Raw genomic sequence first — 19,066 nt, forward strand, 5'->3', positions numbered from 1 at the left:
ACATAATATTTTCTCAAAATATGTTACGTTTTCTTATAGCGTGTTTCTTGTAACAACGTCACTTTTGATGAGAAGCTGCAATAATATTGTAGCCAACCTCCTATCTTGCAGAAATGTACACAGACATAACAGGTGACAGTCTCTCTCTCTCTCTCTCTCTCTCTCTCTCTCTCTCTCTCTCTCTCTCTCTCTCTCTCTCTCTCTCTCAAGAAGAGAACGGAAGTATTGCTTTGAGACTGACGAGGGATATATTTGCCTCTCTAATGTTTACTAAACCATGTTAAGTTTGTAAATGGTTGATCAGTGGATAATATTTTCTCGCTTTATACTTTCCTATTCGTAATTGTATACTTACTGACGCAGATAATTTGGTGTTCATGCGTAAAGATTGTGTTGACGGAAGTTGCAGCTTGAGTGCTTTGTTCTTGCAGGTGTTTCAAACAAAACATCTTTGCAATTAACGCCGACGGCTGTGCAAGTTTTTAGCGTCTCCGAATAACATATTTTTCCATTGATGAATGAGGTGTGTTTAAGAGTTTTGCTGATTTGGTTTTGAATGAAAACCGTCGTTTTCTGCTTAATAAAGATCTTCATTTGTTTAGAAGAAAATCTTCGCTGGATGTCAAAGAAAATCTGCCTTTGGTTTCTGTGATAAGACTTCATTTACATACATTAGAATGACATTTGATTCAAATAAAGAACTGTTGGAAATTTTTTGCCGTCTGAATATATATACTTTAGTTAGAATAGTCTAGTCATGTATAATTTAGTCTTGTGTAAATGAAATATTAATCATATGAACGTACAGAAAAGATGGAGTACCCAATTATAACCTACGTAAATAGAACTGTTTTGCATATACATGCAAATATTCAGGTGTGCACCTGTGTTGTCTTTTTATTACTTGAAGGTATTTAGGATATTTGAATAACTGCGTAATTGTAATTGCTGGTTGCCATTTGTATTAAAAGTAAAATGGATTTTCCTTTTTTATTAGAAGTAGAATAGATTTGGCTGGTCTTTCATATTCGCCTTATAAAGCGCAGTCTTGACTTCAAGTACATATTTTAGTGTTAATTGTTATTGAATATTATTTAAAGTATACTGAGAACTGAGTTAACGATCAACCTTCCCTTGTGGCATTGAGTTATTATAGATATTGCAAATAGCCTTTAGTTGTCTTAATATTATTCTGTAGTTGGTGAACGATTCCCTTGTTTTCATGGTTTCATCAAAAGAATCATTCTTAGTTATCTACGTCTAAAGGAAAAATAGTACCTTTTCAAATAGAAAAGGTGCGTTTACTTTAAGAAAGGGAATTCCTCAAACAGGAAAGGTATGTTGATTTTAAGGAAGGGAATTCCTCAAACATAAAAGGTATGTTGATTTTAGGAAGGGAATTCCCCAACCAGGAAAGGTATGTTGATTTTAAGGAGGGGAATTCCTCAAACAGGAAAGGTATGTTGATTTTAAGGAAGGGAATTCCTCAAACAGGAAAGGTATGTTGATTTTAGGAAGGAATTCCTCAAACAGAAAAGGTATGTTGATTTTAAGGAAGGAATTCCTCAAACAGGAAGTTGGGTATGTTGATTTTTGAGGGGGAATTCCTCAAACAGGAAGGTATGTCGATTTGAGGGGAATTCCTCAAACAGGAAAGGTATGTTGATTTTAAGGAAGGGAATTCCTCAAACAGGAAAGGTATGTTGATTTTAAGGAAGGGAATTCCTCAAACAGGAAAGGTATGTTGATTTTAAGGAAGGGAATTCCTCAAACAGGAAAGGTATGTTGATTTTAAGGAAGGAATTTATAGGCTTAGGAAAGGTATGTTGATTTTAAGAGGAATTCCTCAACAGGAAAAAGGTATGTTGATTTTAAGGAAGGGAATTCCTCAAACAGGAAAGGTATGTTGATTTTAAGGAAGGGGATTCCTCAAACAAGAAAGGTATGTTGATTTTAAGGAAGGGAATTCCTCAAACAGAAAATGTATGTTTATTTTGAGGAAGGTTCCGTTTTTGAATATGTAACTAGCCTTATAATTCCCTTAAACGCTGAAGCCTTGAAGAAAATGCTAATTAGTAAAGATGATATTTTTTTATGAATTTTCTTACATAAGCGTAGGTAGCATTATGTAAAACGTATATAAAATTACGTTTAACACTTCCAAAGGCTATTTTAGCAATGTAGCGAAATTTAATAAATATAGCTGCCATTAGAGCTGTAAAAGAAGCATGTCAGCTTGACATTATCGTTTCCGTACGTGACTTGTGTGCCTGATTTAATTGGTAGTGTGAGAAATTAGCGAAAGTATGGGCAATTAATGTACATCTAAAACCGAAAGGAAATTTCACTGTGCATGTTACCCGTTCATTAACATATTCGGCAATTCTCGCTTTTCCTTTTCAATTCACTTTCACTCTTTAAAAGAGAGAGAGAGAGAGAGAGAGAGAGAGAGAGAGAGAGAGAGAAGAGTTACGTTCTCGAATTGTATTTCTTTTTTTGACCTGTATGAAGGGCACTGGTTTACAAGAACTGGAGGCTTCGGTTATACTTTTACGGGCAATCATGTTAACCATAGAAATATTTATCTGTCCTTCAAGAAGTGGAAAAGAGCGTCAGTCTTGTCCACCACGCCCAGTGCAGTATAGGGAGTTTTATGAGTAACAAATATCTCTGGAAATTCTAAAAAATATCTCTGGAAGTTCTAAATAAAATATCTCTGGAACTTTAAAAATATATCTCTGGAACTTCTAAAGATATCTCTGGAACTTCTAAATAATAACCCTGGAAGCTCTGAAAAGTATCTCTGGAACTTTAAAAAAAATACCCCCAGAACTTATCAAAAAATATCTCTTCAACTTATAAAAAAAATCTCTGGAACTTCTAAAAAAGATCTGTGGAACTTCTAAAATATATCTCTGGAAGTTCTAATGAATATCTCTGGAACTTCGGAAAAAAATACCTCTGGAACTTCAAAATAATACCTCTGGTGCTTCTTAAAAAAATATCACTGGAACATCTTTATTCATCTTTGATGAATGAGTTACAACCAGAATTGTACGAGTCAGTGAAATCCCATTCATTTTTCATCCTTCTCTTTCATTTGTAAAGACGTCGCGGTCGTTCTGCTGAAGAGCGTGAAGCCTGGAATGAAATTTTGATAATATTGCATCTAAATCTTTTGTTAGTATCCATTAATACATATGTTGCTGAAGCATGTGTTTAAAGGTTAATTAGCATTGATAACATTGGTAATTTCAATTATTTTTTGTGTGTATCTTGCAAACTACTGAATTTATGCAGGTTCTGATTTAATTACAGTAATTTCTATTATTGTTACTACTACTACTACTACTACTACTACTACTACTACTACTACTAATAATAATAATAATAATAATAATAATAATAATAATAATAAATACAGTAGATTTAACTTGCCATTCTTACATTTTAAATTTATTTTGTGCACAGTACTGTACATTATGATGAGAATACGATATTCGATTTATTTTCTGTTGCATTTATTATTCAGAGTAACATTTTCTAGCAACGAGTTTGCTGACTTTGCAATGTTCAGCTAAATAATGTATTCTAAACTCTGATCCGGAGAGAGAGGTAGAGAGAGAGAGAGAGATCAGTTAGCCTTAGAACAGATGAGCGAAGGAATGGGTGGCTCCACCTCAAGCCCAAACGAGGTGCCTTTGCTCCTCTCTCTCACGTCTCCTCTCTCTCTCTCTCTCTCTCTCTCTCTCTCTCTCTCTCTCTCTCTCTCAATGCTGTTGTTACTGGTACTATTTTTTAATCCATACGGTGCTAGGAATATTGCTTATGTTGCATAAGGCATTAATCATCATTCGGTAGATATCCTTTCGTTGCAATATTTAATTCAGCCCCACCGTTTATCTCAATCTATACACATACACACACACACACACACAATCATATATATATATATATATATATATATATATATATATATATATATATATATATATATATATATATATATATATATATATATATAACTTATTTACAGTATAATATCATCATGTCGTTGTGTTTATAACTTTTGCTGTCAGAATACATTAATCACCAAAACATGTTGATATGCATTTCTTGTATAGAATTCTTGTATGGACTCCAAAATCTTTTGCAAAGGTTTAGTTATTTGACCTTCGCAGGCCTTTCGAATGGTAAAAAAATATTTTCTTGCCGAGAGTTGATTAAATCATCTGTTTTTTTTCAGTTTCCAGCTTACTGATTAGAAATCTAAAGTGGCACTTAAAAGGATAATATTTACGTTATTTCTTATTATTTAGACCTAATCTTGTATTTTTATTGGAAGGACTGCCTCAAACCTATTAGGAAAATTGCCACTTGTCGTCAAGGTCTTTCGCAGGTAAAGGGAAACAAGGGGGTTATACGAGTCGCTAAGTGTTCACTTCCTTTGCTTATTGAAATGGCAATTTTTTCTCTTTTGATCACTTTGAGGGTTACTGTTGCTAGCGTATATCACGTTCCGTAGATTTAGATTGTTTTTCTCTCTCTAAATGAAAGACAAAGGACAAATGCACAGTTTTGTTAGCTTCTGTTGACGTGATGAGGATGGGGAACAAGGACAGTGTCTTGTTCCTTGCGACGTGACACACTTGGATACGAACAGACTTTGGTGTGCTTTTCCTGGTCCGACAGACGTTGAGAGTGATAGTCTGTGATTTGCCTCGCTGGCTCCTCGTTGACATGGCCTTGACACGAGGAAGTACGAGAAAAGTTGGCCCATTTCTTGTCGACATGGTTGACTAAGAGAGACAGAAATCAACTCACTTGATAAACGATCGTTTGAAGGAAGCGATGATCTAAAAACGAACTAGTTTAAAAACAAAAAAAAACTGACAGGAGTGGGTCCATGGCAGAATTCAGATGTCATATGTATGATAGGACCGGTGTTCCCGCGATAATTGGTCAGTAACTAGTAAATTTTATGGAATAAATGATGCAATAGGTCTTGAACAATTGACTTTACCCTTTTGGTTCGATATGTCTCAAGTTTCAAAGAGCAGACCTTTCCGTTCCCCATATCCCCAGTCTTATAACGGTCTGTCAGACTCCTCAGTTTTCCTTTTCTTATTACAGTTGAGTGGAATTATTCCTTTACTTTTCAACTGAACATCTTGTAATGTGATTCATACAGAATAATGATGAAAACATCTTATGTAGCATCTTAATCGTGTTTTATGTGGCTGAATAAAGATTTACTTAGCGAAAGTGGTTCCAGTGTGGTCCGCCAGGTCTTGAATTGTTGTTCGGAATTACCATAGTTGTTTAACTTGGGGGGGAAAAAGAAAACACCACAGTCCCTGTGACAAAGTGGATCATTTTTATGCAGGGTTCGTATGAGTGGAGTGTGCAAGGTTATGCCCCCTTTTAAATGCTTCTGCATTCAGAAAGGTCATCAGAGAAAATTGGTAGTTGGTAACTACAGACCATACCCACAGATTTGCTCCCTCATTTTTTTCTTTTAATTACTAGCAATGTCTCGCTTCATGGTTTTATATATTAAGCGTGGAGTAGCTGTAAGCTACATACTGCGTTTTGATGTCTTCACAAAAAATTGCCGCATTTTGAACAAATTAAAATTACATAATCATATTTGCAGTACCTCTACGATCTCTCTGAGCGCCGTTTATAAGAATTTGGCTGAACTGCACTTTGATAATGTTTTCAATATTTTGTCTTACAGCTTTAGCACACAAAAGACTGCCAGTTTACAAGGCTTATCTCTCTCTCTCTCTCTCTCTCTCTCTCTCTCTCTCTCTGCGAGGGAAAGGTTCATAGTCGCTTGTGACCACATTCATTTTCGTTCAAGGAATCCCGTGACGTCATTCTTCGTGTATCCGTTTCAGGTGGGATTTAAATTCCTCGATTTCGTCTATACTTTTACGCTTTGCAGTTTCAGTTGGGCTTAGCTAGTTCCGCTTTGTTCCTGCGATGGAAACAGACATATATTTTAGAAGTGTGATGATTAATAAGGGACGTGAGTGTTGTTTTCTCTTTTCTAGGTCACAATCGATGGAAAGTGACGTCACGAATGAGTCACATCGATGCAGTTTTCAGGAGTGGCCACCCCCTGAGGGACACATGGCGATCTCGTCCTACATAACATGACAAGTGTTATTGGGGTAAACTGTCCTTAATTTGTCCTGCCTCCGTCTTCTTGAAGAATTCTGACCATCCGCTCTGGTTTGGCTTTACAGGTCGCATATCTTCCCTCTCGCATATTCGTAGAGATTGCTTCCTCGCTTTCTCACAGTAGGGATTCCTCCTTGTGCTGGTTCTTTCTCTTCTCTCCCACTTTATTCCTTCGTTTGTTTCAGTCTTGGGTGTGGCAGTGAAGTGGAATAAACAGATCCGTTGATGATGTCACTTGGAGGAAAGCATTGGTAGGGGAAGGGGGTGGACGAATTCTCCCTCTCCTCCTAATAAAATATTCCAGTGTATATTAGTTTGATCTCGTGATTTCAAGCACTGAATTTTTACTATCTTGGTACAGCATAGGGCACGGTCCGGCTATTCCTGAAGGGATCTGTTGGTTGGTGTTTCTCCCCCTTATCGCCCTCCTGCATAAGACTGCAACTCCTGATTCCTGCAACTCTCGTAGGTTGCACAATTCCCTGATATGGTCAAGGGCTTGTCGCCATCCGCCCTTAACCTACTAAACTTCACCCACTTCTTTGCCCCACTGGCCCGGCCTGACTTTTCTATTTTGATTTTAAAGCCTTTCCAGTGCTTAGTTCAGCAGACGACTTGACTCAAAGCTTAGTACTTAGGCCAGACTTTAATTCTTTCTGCTTGAATCACCTAAAAAACAAAGAATAAGCTTGTAAATGACTAAAAACAAATGCGGGTTGTTCACTAGGGCCACCACCACGAATTGGGGACAAGGTTACTGAGTGTCGGAACGGGGTTCCACTCTCGCTGCCACACTCACTTCGAAACCTTCGTTCAGAGAAGGACTTTCAGACGGCGAGTCCTACGGCGAAGCTTGGTGGAAAGAGGCGGAGCGTTGTTGGAAGAAGTGGCGTGACGGGTCACGCCGGATTGAAGCGCACAGACAAACACACTCACCATCACTTTCGCTTGTTGTGGCCGTTCTTTAGCGAGATTCGTTCGTAGGTTTGTATGTATGTGTGACGGCACGGACGAGGCGTAACCTTCGGTGTGTGGTGAGGCAACGGGCCTCCACTCTGTGAAAGTACTCATTTGTTCTGCGTAGCTGGCACGGAGAACCCTTGTGCCTCGACACTCCAGTCAGTCAGTCGCTTTTGATTTTACGATTGCCTCTTGGGCCCCGTCCCGAACTGTGTTTGTGAAGTGCACGCGCTCGCTTCTCTTTTCGCTCAGCGTTCGCACCTGTTATACTGCGTGACGCGACAGTGACGTGCTGTGTGACGCAGCATTTGTACTGACAGCTATCCGTGTACACGTGCGCCAACCATCAGTTAGTTGAGCACCGCACCTACTGTACGAAGACTGTGTTTTCAGTGCATCTGCCATATAGTGGCATTCATCCATTCATGGTGCCATACGGAACGACGAACGAGTGAACGAGTCAGCTTTGTCTGACACCATGGAAATGTTAGTATTTAAGAGTGTGACCTAATACGGTTGTCAAAAGAAATATCAGTGTATTTTACTCTCCTTGTTTATTGGTGGCGGTGCTGTTTAAGTGGCTTTTGAATAACAAAAATACACGTGTACTGTTTAACTGTTGCTTCCTTATTTATTACTATTCTGTAACTTATTCGTAACTTAATAGTGAAACTGATTCTTGTGAGAATTCTCAATTTGGAACCTGAGAAAGTGACATTATATTCGTTCATAACTGGATACGTCTACCGTCTGTGGGCTTTCTTCGATTTTGAATGAGGTAAGTAAAAATTCCTGTACTGTATAAGCTCTCTCTCTCTCTCTCTCTCTCTCTCTCTCTCTCTCTCTCTCTCTCTTGCACATTTGCCGTACCAAAGCTCATCAGTGCCAGTCGCGAGTCGCATTCTGCTGGACACCTGTTGCATACCTGAGGTCACGGAATGTCTGGCCATGCTGCTTCATGATGTAATGTTTATCCTAATACCCTTTAAGAAATATATATATATATATATATATATATATATATATATATATATATATGTATATACTGTATATATATACAGTGTATATATATAATATATACAGTATATGTATATGTATGTATGTATGTTTAATGACTTGAATATTGTCTGTTCGTCTGTATGATAACAGCATGGAGTTGTTGCCCATGCTGCAGAACACCAAAGAACAAAGAGGAAAAGAAGCCGTGTCACTGGGTTATCTTTGCTCTGATTAGGTTTTGTAAACCGAAGCACTCAATCCTCCTCAGTTGAAGACAAGGCCGAGTGTGGGATGAATATTCTTTCGTACTGATTACTCTCTCTCTCTCTCTCTCTCTCTCTCTCTCTCTCTCTCTCTCTCTCTCTCTCTCTCTCTCCCTCAAAAGTGATTTTTTTATTTCCCTGTAAATCGTGAGCGCGCGCAACTTTCGTTTTATTTTTATGTCTGAAAGTGTAGCGTTGTTAAAGTTTCCCTGTGGACCATATGTCGTATACCACCAGTAGATATATATATGTACGTATTAAACTTTGGGCTTTCTCTCTCGTCAGACCTTCTGCTGCGGCGTTGAAGAGTGAAGTCAGAGATTCACTTTTGAGTTGCCGATTATGAACAAGAAAGAACATTCGACTCAATAACACGCCACTTTTACTACACCACTTTCCAGGAAGTAGAGTTAAAAATTGCTCAGAGATTTTCCCTTTTATTCTTGTCATCACCGTTTGGGAATTTGTGTGTGCGTGTGCTTATATATACTTTATGAGTTCTTTATATTATAAAAACAAACGTCGAGTCATTTTTTATTCCTTAATACCCGCGATTACATTACCAGCACTGTCTCTTGGTGATTTCAATGGCGGGGCTGAAAGAAGCTGGCAACAGATTTCCTCCTCTTCCCAGTACGTTTGAAAACTCCTCAACTGGCATCACCTTTGCCCTTCACCCTAATTTTTCACATGACTTCCGGCTTTTTATGTATATGTTTACCTTGCCTGCTTGATTGTGCATCCCCTTGTTTAGTTCCACACTTAAGTGTGCGCATGTAACCAATTCTTTTCTGTTCGTCGGCGAAAGTTTTCCCTTGACTTTGCTTGAGGATTCGTGGTAATGGCTGCGTGGAGAGAGAGAGAGAGAGAGAGAGAGAGAGAGAGAGAGAGAGAGAGAGAGAGAGAGAGAGACGAACTCTTGCTTTCCTAGTCCAGTGTCGTCGTCTGGTTCTTCAACTTTTGCTTTCCAAAACTCATCGCTAATGAGTTTACTTTCTTTCCTCCTCCTCCTCCTCCTCCTCCTCCTCCTCCTCCTCCTCCTCCTCCTCCTCCTCCTCCTCCTCCTCCTCCTCCACGTTTTCCCGTCTTCCATTGGCCGCTGGTTAGAATTTCCTCCTTTTACTTTTTACTGTCGCTTACTCGAGAGAGCAAAATAAGAGTGAAAATAGATTTGCATTTGCTTCGTTTTCGTCTCTTTATATTGTTACTTTGCTTCATTCAAGTCCCTTCACTTCAGTTAAATTGTCACCTCCTGCTTTGACTTGCTTGTTTATTTACTCCACCGTCCATTGGTAAGGCCTCTCCTCATGTGCAGTGTGTTGTTATCATTACTTAATTCTGCGAACCACTGTTTTCTACATTTGTGTTCAAGGTTATACTGCTCCAACGCCCGTTGTTCTATGTATTAATAATTAGAGAAGTAACAGGAGTAGCAGCAGTCATTAACACAACACTGGATTACAGTATACGATTTGGTACTATTTCCATTGCTTCTCTTTCACTCCATTAACGCTAAACGTAGTATCCTTGGCCCTTATTCCTCTTACTACTGTACTCATCATGGCCACTCCTGATGAGTAACTTTCATTTTTCTCATATTCCAATTTTCTAGAGAGTTATGATTCATGAGTAGTTGGTTGTTGGGTGGCTTGCTTCTTATTATATATATATATATATATATATATATATATATATATATATATATATATATATATATATATATATATATATATATATATATATATATATATATATATATATTTATTTATTTATTTATTTATTTATTTATTGTGTGTGTGTCCGTGTGCGGTACATGCGTGTATGTATGACGAACACTTACGAAACGACTCGAGATTTCTTCTGTGCTTTACTCATGATACTTGTGGTTTTCTTTTAAAGTCATCGACTTTCGAACGATATTTTCACTTGCTCGTTTCTCTTTTGGTTGTTGTTTTTTTGTTTTTTCCTTGTTTGTTTGTTCAGGGGAGTCGTTCGTCACGGAAAGATGACCACAGCCTGTCTGTTCTGGGCCCAAAACGATTCATGAGTTTTTACTTTTGTTAGCCGTTACTGAGAACACTGCTAGTCTGTAACAGAGAAAGTTACCATCCAGCCGAAGAGCGTGTTGTAATTTTAAGTCATTTGCAAGACATCTTAAATAATGTCTCGGCTAAGAGTCTCTCAAGGCCTCGTTTGATGAAGGAGAAAGTGACCCCTTGCAGTTTTTTCTCCTCGCGTTATCTTTATGCAATATGGGCAGTATATGGATCACCCTCTCTCCTCTCTCTCTCTCTCTCTCTCTCTCTCTCTCTCTCTCTCTCTCTCTCTCTCTCTGATACACAGGTAAACATAAAGTTAAGACTGAAAGTGTCAGGTGATGTTATCCTTTTTTTATGCTCATTTAGTCCTCATTCCGTCGTTATCCGGATCCCGCCATTCGAGTAAGCATCATCATTCTCTTGACTCATATTCTCCGTCAGGACCTTGGGCTCCTCATAATACAAGGAAGGTGTTCACGTGTGCATATTTATGTCAAAGTGAGGGAGGGTCGGTGGGGTGGGAGGGGGAGGAGTGGGATGGGGGGTTTAAACCGGTTTCGTCAGTCAGTCAGTCAGTCAGTCAGTCAGTCAAGTTAGCTTTATGTAGAATATACCAGAAGAACAGTGTGGTATGACCAGCTCAGGACCGAAGTCCAGGTAGTTGCTGACAAGAAGCAGCAGCGTGTTGTTTGGGAGTCTTGAGTGGTGAAGCGAAGTGGGTCAAGTTGGTGTGTTAGATAGGTCAGGTATGCGGTCGTCCCGCACGCCTTTTTTCCTTTTCTTCTTTTTCGTCCGTGAGGGATTCTCTAGGAAGGCGGGACAGATGAGTACGTAACTTGGTCTGCATTTGCGGGAAACGAAGCAAGTTGTAGGAGGACTGTTGCGTCGATAGGTTGTGTTAGGCATAGTGTGCTTAACCCTTCACTTAATAACTGCTGTGGGGTTTGCTTTATCTTAAGGAATTTGCAACCACAATTGGTTGGGTCTCTTGAACATTGTTGGGTATCGAACGTGTACGTGTATCTTATGCGCATTGGTACGGAGAGAGAGAGAGAGAGAAAGAGTAAAGGGGTGAGGGGGTAAGAGAGAGAAAATGTGCGTATTAGCAATGTCGAACAGCTATAAAATGACTAGCATTAAATAACCCTCAGGGACTCGGGGATGATTAAGAAAAAAAAAAGACATTGGTCGAGTGAGAGTGAGAGTTGTGTTCCCCAACAATGAATGGACGCCATTGGTACGCCCAGTGTGATGGTGACCCCTGACCTTTGTCTCCCCAAAAATGAGGTCAAGAACTTTTCAACGAACAGATTTAAGATCGCCGAACGGTGCATTCCGGAAGTGCGACTTGATGAAATAAATTCTGACGGGGATTTGGGAACTTCCATTCACTGGAGTTCTTTGCTTACATTTATGTAATGAAAGTGGAATCCCGCAAAGCGTACCGTACCCTGCCATAGCTTCGCGTGGATTGGTACATGCTAGTAGATGACGGTGCGTTTAGTTTGATATTTGGTGGTCGCGTTATAGAGAGAGAGAGAGAGAGAGAAAGAGAGAGTGTTACTGTATAATTGTACCAGTATGAAGTTAATGTAGAACTTTTTGTACCTACTGATAACCACTATTCCTTGTTCTGTCGAATTGAAGAGAGTGGTAGGTCTTCTAAGAAGACCAATTTTACATCATCAAGTGCGGCCGCTTTCTGCTGAGACCAAGATGTACTGTAACTCCCCAAAGCGAAAAGAACGGGTCACTAGTAAAGTTTATAAAAATGCTCTCTCGCTTAGCTGTGTGTAGCCTGTAAAATTTTGTCTCTCAAGAAGCTTTGGTCGTTATTAATTTTGGTACTCATAAATTCTTGTGACCTCTATGTAGGCTATATTGCAATGCACATAGTTACAGATGGAAAACTTAACTTCCTTTATACAAAAAATCTTTGTATATATGAAAGGCCAAGGCAACCAGTAGCCTGTCTTGAATGGCCCATTCCACATTGACTCCAGTGCCACAATTTCAGTAAAAGGGAGACCGAATAGCATAGAACGAAGGAGAATAGTTTCATAGCTGGTACTTCGGGAGGTGAGAGCAATAATAGTGATAATGGCTGTAATCCCTCATGTGTGGAGGGAGATAGGTAGCGGAGTGTGGTAGATTGCGCAGGAAAAACCCTATCTGGATTTAGGTCACTGTCATTTCTCTGTGCCGGTTCTCCTCCACCCATGCAGTGGGGAGTAGTTGGCTTGTTTGTTTTTGCTGGCTGGTCCATGCAGATCCGTTTTGATTGTTACTTCTTTCTGGTCCTGGAATGTTTCGCGGTCATTCGTTTGTCTGCACGTCCGTCCATCTCTTCAGATAATTTTCATGTCTTTTTCATTGTTTTCAATCACATTCTACGCATCCATTTAATAAAAGACAAAATAGGAAATGAGAGAAAGAGCTGTTTCTGTTGCAGAATGCAGCAACAAAAATGAGTCTCTCGATTGACATTAAGATGACTTCACCAACTTTGATCTAAGAGGAAGAGAAAGTGGTTAGAGCTGGTGGCTCAAGGTGAACACATCTGCAGGCAGCAGCAGCAGCAGCAGCAGCGTTTTGCCACCACTTTCTTTTACAACTACCAAAGTTAGGAACCATGATGGGGGCGTGGGGTGCCATGTAGTAGATGAGGGGTGAAGGGGGGCGGGGGGTTTGCCGTGTGGAAGAGGCGAGGAATGATGGAGTGGTGGGCTGAAGAAAAGTATTTCTCACTGAATGAATTTTTTTTTTTTTTTGATCGTTGCAGTCTTATGAAAATGAAAGTTCCCATGTGGAAGGTTAAGAAAGTTCCCACGTGGAAGGTTTTTTGTTATTTGATAGGGTGATGTTAGTTTCCTCTTTCTATTAAAGGCTCAGGAGGCCAGTTGTTCTTAGTCTTCTTGCTAGTTCTGGATGGAGATGGCTGCGTAGTATTTTAGAACTTGACACCTTGATTAGAATTTAACTTCTTCTAAAATGAGGCTTGTGGCATTTCTGTATTTACAAATAGAAAGCAACATCAAATCGCTTTTGTTGCAAAATTACCCCCGTGAATAATAATAATGAAAATACTAGTGATGAGAAACAAAAGAAATTAATAGACACTTGGCACTTTCCCAAAAATATCTCTGCCCTTGTGGGGGAAACTCCAAGCCTTCACCTCCTTCGTTAGATTTGCATAACCATATACATAAATAGCGTTCTATCATGAGTAGTGGAGACCTCGAGATCACTGGTTGGTTTGAAACAATATGGATGTATATGACACCTCATATAAAATAGAATAAAATGGAAGGTCTTACGAGATTATATTTACGTATGTGCCTCCGAATACAATGACTGACCTTGTAAAGGAGAGAGAGAGAGAGAGAGAGAGAGAGAGAGAGAGAGAGAGACTGCCATGTGATAGTGAAACCATTGATAAAATGTAAGTTGAATTATATGAAGAAAACAAGTGTTAGAAAAAGTTTCATTCGATCCCAAGTAATAGTATATATATATATATATATATATATATATATATATATATATATATATATATATATATATATATATATATATATGTATATTATATATATATACAGTATATATATATATATATATATATATATATATATATATTTAAATGTATGTGTGTATGTATGAAGCGAGATAGATGTGAGAAGAAGTGAAGAGTTGCAAGACGACGCGAAGGAAGGAATCGACGAGGGAATGGGAACACGGAAGTCCTTGTAAATTTGTTTTACATTGATGCCTCTCCCACACATCCTCGCCCAATTTTATTACTGTGTACATTCATAATTGCTCCGCTCTCTCTCTCTCTCTCTCTCTCTCTCTCTCTCTCTCTCTCTCTCTCTCTCTCTCTCTCTCTCATATGGATACTATCTCATATACTAAAACGAAACTTTCCTGTGGTTATCTGAAGAAATTGTTACTATTTTAGGACAAGCGGCCATTTTGAAATATTAAAGATCTTTTCCCCTTGTTAATGATTTGACAAGCTTGATATGTTCGGCTTAGCGAAGGATCTTCGTCGCCAGCTGCTGTAACTAGGATGAAAATGAGTTTGGAAACCCCCAGATATGCAGTTGGGAAGGGTACGCCGCGTCCTTTGGGACTGTGGGTATATTTCTGTATACGTTATTAATGCGTTTCAATATTCAGATGATTATGAAACATGATAGTTAATTCACCTGGAATCCATCTCCGCGTTGGTTTCCAGTCCTCGCCATTTCTGGCACCTGCAGGCGGTGTAAAAATACTACAATTCTAATGGGCACGTCACTGCTTGCGTCATCAATTTTCATGTCACAAGGGCTGCTCTGTAACTGTAATTTCACTCGCATTTGGACTCAGGTTTTTTGCGGATTGCCATATCACAGAGAGAGAGAGAGAGAGAGAGAGAGAGAGATTTTTTAACATCTTCCATCCTATTAGAGACTCATAGCTGGAACTGATATTGACCCTTTTGTTGGAGGGCAAATGAAGCCATCAAAGAAATATTGGCCTCTCACTATGCAGAACAATACATCAATCAAATGTCAACGTTTCACATTTTTGCGCGTGAGTAATTTAGGTATATATATATATATATATATATATATATATATATATATATATATATATATATATATATATATATATATATATATTTAGTAGACAGGTAGATAGATGTAGGAAAACCTGAACCTGCATATTTACGTCAACTGATGTAACTTCTTGACCTGTCGATTGGTTGACAAGCATTGGATATTCTGCCCGTTTAAGAATACAGCCGTGATGTTGCCTCGGTGGCAGTACGATTTGTGGCGTATAAAGTCTCTTGCAAAGAAAGAGTTTGCGAACGAGAACATTCGTGTGTGAGAATGAACTAACTTGAGTCATACTTTCGCCTCGTTTTCTTTCGCTCACTTTTTAAAAGGCTGTATCTTGGAATTAATTGCTCTCTCTCTCTCTCTCTCTCTCTCTCTCTCTCTCTCTCTCTCTCTCTCTCTCTCATAAGCCGCATGAGTTTCTGAACCTTTTTGTAACTGAATTTCCTTTTTAAGATAGCGAAGCGTAAATTGCTTATGACGCATATAAGTGATATATACTCTTCATTTTTCCGGATTTATACCAAGATAGGCTACGTGTTTTAAAAGTACCTAAGGTAAATGTCTTTTGTAAATTCATTAAGCAAGCGGTACATTTTTTTCCTTGTGTTGGTGTATTGCTTTGAAGTAAACAGTTACACAGTGGCCGTCATTATACCGAAGTGATTTACCAAAGATAAACGGCTTTTGAAAAATCATGCATAACGCCCATCGATGACACCCCGGGGTACGAGGCTGTCATTATTTCACATTCGCGCACCACAGAAGGCACTTCCCACCTGCATTTCCTTCCGCCGAGCTACTTTTCTCATTACACCAGTTATTCTTCTTAACTACTTCCACCACCCTCCTCAAGATGTAATGTCTGCCAGGCCACACCTACTGTACGAGACGATCTTCAGCTGACTTTAATTTTTTTTTTTTTTTTTTTTTGCAGTTACATTTTTTTTTATTAAGGAGTTTTTCTGGTATGTCATTCACATTCCGCATTAAAACTTGAATTAAGTTGTCGTTGTTTTGCTCTCTGTATAAAAAATATTGGAACATATTAAAAGAGTTTGTGATATTTTAAAGTCATTGGAACATAATAATCGAGTGTATTGTATTAGGAGTTATCAATTTGGTTTCGAACAAGTCGATGATATCCAATTTATTTAAACGGTTTGTCTTATTCAAGTATTGTAATGATGCTGTAATGAATTTTTAAAACCCTCTCATAAGAATGACGTGATATTCTGACGATTGGATAATCTCTCGCTCCTGGCAGTTGTTTTCGGTTCGTACTGCTGGCACGGATTTGCAGCTGAAAAAATAAACTGTTCTGGTTATTTGTCTTTTAGACATTTTAGTGCATTTGTGCTTAAAACAGGACTTCGTCTGTCGACCAAGGCTGATTTGTGCAAAAGAGTGCAATGGCTTTTTTTTTTTTGGTCGTAAAACTAGCTGTGTCAACAAAGCTAAACAAGATTACACTGCATTCGTACCAAGAAAAACGCTGGCTGTACACTCGCGGGCTGGGTTGAGGGTTGTCTCTTCATTATTATTATTATTATTATTATTATTATTATTATTATTATTATTATTATTAGGGTATGTTCAGCTCCCAAGGATTTCGAAAAGCTAAGTATAGAATTTTGTCAAATTTGATGTCTCCTGGTATTTATCTCTTTTTCAAAGAAAACAAAAATATGTATATAGAGATGTAGATATATATATATATATATATATATATATATATATATATATATATATATATATATATATATATATACATATATATATATATATTAAGCCACACCTTTACTCTGCAGTTGCCAAATTCCTGTATTCACAGGAATGAAATATTATGGAACGGGTAATGACGATGAAGTCAGTTTTAATCCTCTAGCCGCATGTGTTGTTCGGTAAGAGCCTTCTGTGAGGCCTTGTGTACACACACCTGCGTAACTTTTCTGCTGTCTTTGTTCCACCGTCATATCTCTGAATATGATTACGGCGAGTATTGATCTCTTTATGGGATTCGGATTCACATCTCGCTTGTTCCTCATAAGGTGTCCATTTCTTTCTCATTATCTCATTAAGATCCTCGAGTTGTTTTCGAGAATCGCTCGACTAAACGATTATTTTTTATCATGTTGCCGGTTGATTCCGCCGGTAACGCCCACAAGTCTGACAGCTGCCACAGACGGTTGGTTATTTTCATGATAGCATAAATTATATTATTTACGTCGAATGTATTTTAGGTTACGTGTTCCATGTTGCTAACAAAGACCCACAGTGCTAAGTACTGACGTTACCGTTGATATCGTAAATCACATAACTAATAATTACCAGAAGTGATTTATCTCAACATATCTGCAAAAATAACGTTGATATCTCGATAAAAAAACGTGATCTATAATGAAAAAGCATTTAGTGTTTTAGTGGAACGAAGAATGACGTTAAAAGTAACGTGCCATAAAGATTGGTACCGAAGTGATTAATGGTTTCGCAATGTTTCAGTGTTTAAAAGTATTTATGTGTAGTGCAACAGTTGTATCGAGTTCATTATAATGTTTATTTTTAAATTAATACACATGTACAATATGGATGGTTCTTGCTTGCAAGTGTTCAGTGCTTGTATATTTTGTCCTCTAGGGCGAGTTTGAAACTCGGATCAGATATTTTCTGAATGAAACTTTTAGATTGCTGAATTTTGCTGCCATGCGTATTGCTTTGAATACTGTTATTTTTGTTGTTATTTTTGACAGCAATTTGTCAAGGAGAGTGGCTTAGGAATCTCGACCTAATGTTTTTTTCTCATCATGTTTTCATCAACACTTTCCTTATTTTACATGTAAAGAAAGTTCCTTGTGTTGATTTAAGAGTATGATAACGCATTTATTTCAGTACATCTCTCCTTATTTCTTTCTGTGTTATTTTCGCCAAATACTTTCCTTCCCAGCGAACATTTAGCATAAGAAAGTTAGTTTCAGTACAGCCATTCACAGCCTTTACACCAGTGATTGAGAGGCATTCTGTAAGAGACCCAGTCGCCACGTAGTTGAAGGTTTTCTCAAAAGATGGCGTGTGCCGTCAGCTTCCGCGAAGAATCGTTAGTTTTCGAGTGGTGTCTTTTATCATGAGTTGTCTGCTTAATGAGTTTTCCCTTTCTGTTTACAAGTGTGACTTTTGTCATTTACCACAGTCCATTCATTTGTTAAAGGTGTTCGTGTTTTATGACACTGCCAATTATGTCCTGCAGTGACTGCTGGGAGAAAAATGCCAAGAAACTAAATGTAGCAGAAAAATAGATAAGTTTGCAAGTTCCAGTCAGAAAGACACAAGAGTTTAATCGTTAAAAAGAATAATAGAGGAATCTTAAAGACGAGAAGCCCTTGAAGCAATCTGTGAACTTCGAATATTAACCAGAGTTTAGTAGAGAAAAAAAATCATATCAAATTTAATGGAGTTATTTTCTCTGAAAGAATATGAGTTTCACGCAACTAGCAGCATTGGACTTTAAAGTACTCTTGTAAGAAGCCATGTCATGGAAAGTGAGAGCAAGATAACATTACAGTTCTTGCCTTGTTATGCATGTGACCAAGCTTATTGCTTTCTTTCATTTTATATATATATTTATATATATATATATATATATATATATATATATATATGTATATATATATATATATATATATATATATATATATATATATATATATATATATAACCTATGTATGTATGTGTGTGCGCACATATGTGCATACACAATGTAATGCAAAGGTAAACATGACCGAAACTTTACGGTCAAGAAAACTTTATTCTTAATCTGTTGTCCGTACATGTCTAGTTATTTGAGATCAGTGTTTAATATTGTTAACTGGACTCTCATTAATTCTCAGTAGCACATATGATTATTAATAACTTACCAGAAAGAAGACTATGCATGAATAGGTGACATACTCTCCTCTTTATTCCTTACCTTTTGATAGTAATTCATAAATTCTCTTTGAAAGCATCTTGTTTA

The 19,066-nt window shown here is 38.0% G+C and overlaps 1 protein-coding gene across 24 annotated transcripts in view; it reads left to right on the forward strand.

The window, feature by feature from the left end:
* Eip74EF (Ecdysone-induced protein E74) overlaps positions 1-19,066 on the forward strand; it is an 874,816-nt gene that overhangs the window by 327,593 nt on the left and 528,157 nt on the right. For 4 of the 24 annotated variants that reach the window (XM_067099117.1, XM_067099129.1, XM_067099136.1 and 1 more), the window contains exon 1: positions 6,987-7,927. The exons of 17 other annotated variants lie outside the window; for them this stretch is intronic. The gene's annotated coding sequence lies outside the window, so the exon portion shown is untranslated. Of the gene's footprint in view, positions 1-6,986; positions 7,928-19,066 lie in introns of those variants that run through there. 3 more of the 24 variants (XM_067099130.1, XM_067099138.1, XM_067099154.1) reach the window with 1 other exon arrangement.

Source organism: Macrobrachium rosenbergii, chromosome 55 (genome assembly GCF_040412425.1).
Source record: "Macrobrachium rosenbergii isolate ZJJX-2024 chromosome 55, ASM4041242v1, whole genome shotgun sequence".
NCBI lineage: Eukaryota > Metazoa > Arthropoda > Malacostraca > Decapoda > Palaemonidae > Macrobrachium > Macrobrachium rosenbergii.